The 1,857-nt window shown below is 41.2% G+C and overlaps 1 pseudogene; it reads left to right on the plus strand.

Moving 5' to 3' along the window:
* Positions 1–769: 769 nt before the first annotated feature.
* LOC123577828 lies at positions 770–1,423 on the plus strand (annotated as a pseudogene).
* Positions 1,424–1,857: the final 434 nt, after the last annotated feature.

The following is a 1,857-nucleotide window of genomic DNA, read 5'->3' on the forward strand; positions in this document are numbered from 1 at the left end:
CATGCACAGATGTTGAGCAGGGGTCAAATTTTTTCCTTGAGTTTTAAAATGCCCAGCCTAAAGAGTTTGAGAAGGAAATTTGTAATCAGGTGAATGTAGTATTAAAAGATGCAGAAGGTATCTTGGAAGATTTGCAATAACATAGAGGAGGTGGCCATGAAATACGAGATGCAATCCAGCATCCAGCAGATGAGAAGGCTTGAGGTGCAGTTGTTCCACTAGTATGCAAATTAAAGAAATTTGGGGGCCCCTGGGTGGCTGAGTCGGTTGAGCATCCAACTTCGGCTCAGGTCATGATCTCGCGGTCTGTGAGTTCGAGCCCCGCATCGGGCTCTGTGCTGACAGTTCAGAGCCTGGAGCCTGTTTCAGATTCTGTGTCTCCTGCTCTCTCTTGCCCCTCCCCTGCTCATGCTCTGTGTCTCTCTCTGTCAAAAATAAACATTAAGGGGCGCCTGGGTGGCGCAGTCGGTTAAGCGTCCGACTTCAGCCAGGTCACGATCTCGCGGTCCGTGAGTTCGAGCCCCGCGTCGGGCTCTGGGCTGATGGCTCAGAGCCTGGAGCCTGTTTCTGATTCTGTGTCTCCCTCTCTCTCTGCCCCTCCCCCGTTCATGCTCTGTCTCTCTCTGTCCCAAAAATAAATAAACGTTGAAAAAAAAAAATTAAAAAAAAAAAATAAACATTAAAAAAATTTTTTAAAGAAATTTTACGAATTTTCTTAGAGGTTAGAAGAAGCACTAAGAGATCTGGGAGCCTTGACAAGTACCCCATACTCTTCCACGCAGCATCTAGAGTGAGAGCAGGCTCTTGCTAAACAGTTTGCGGAGACTCTTCACACTCCGGTTGGACAAACTCAAGATGACAAATCCCTCCATACAGAATGATTTCTGTATTATAGAAGAACATTGAGTCTTATGGGGATTAATAATGTTGCAGCAAAAGGAGAAAATGAAGTAAATAATAAATTGGCAAATCGACTGTCTTTGTTTTATGCTGGGGCAGTCCCAATGCTGAAAATATTAAATGATGCCACAACAAAATTTGTATCAGAAAACAAAAATTTACCAAAGAAAATACCACAGATTGTCTAAGCACCACGGCTAGTGTGTGCAGAGTCACGCTCGAAACACCGGAATACAGAAGCAGATTTACAAACGAAGAGACGGTGTCATTCTGATTGAGGGTAATGGTGGGTGTCATAATACTCTATGACATGTACAATTTAGTGGGAGCATTTGCCAAAACTTCAAAAATTGATATGAAAGGTTGTATCAAAGTTCTTAAGGACCAATATCCCAATAGTGTAGAAAGTCTTCTAAATGCTCTCAGGTAAACAACAAAACATTTGAATGACGAGACTATCTCCAAGCAAATCGGATCCATGCTGCACAATAGCAGCTCTGGGACAGGCGCCTGCTGTGGATAGAAGACAGTATTCTGTAGTGGCTGAGAATGCAGTTTTTAGTGATTGCAACTTTGATCTCATGTACTTTACTCCTGCTTTTTCTTTCTTCTATTCCTCTTCCCTCTTTTTTAATCATGTTCTCATTCTCAAGACTTCTTTTCTGTGCCCAAATCAGTAACGTTATACTCTGAAGGGACATTGTCCTTTCAAATGGGCCATCTAAGGCAGTTAATTATGCATCTCAGGGGTCTCTACTGAGAAAAATATTGTGACTTGAACTACATATTTTTAAATGTGGATTTTTTTTTTGAAAACTGGTATTTAATATTGCTTCTCCTTCAAGGCAAAATTGCTTATTCTGCTATTTGAAAATCCTCAGTCATTTTATTTTCTACTGCCGCTTTTTTCATGTGCAGCCAAAATGAAAATGTTTAAATTAATTGTGTTGTACAAAT

Source organism: Leopardus geoffroyi, chromosome E2 (genome assembly GCF_018350155.1).
Source record: "Leopardus geoffroyi isolate Oge1 chromosome E2, O.geoffroyi_Oge1_pat1.0, whole genome shotgun sequence".
NCBI lineage: Eukaryota > Metazoa > Chordata > Mammalia > Carnivora > Felidae > Leopardus > Leopardus geoffroyi.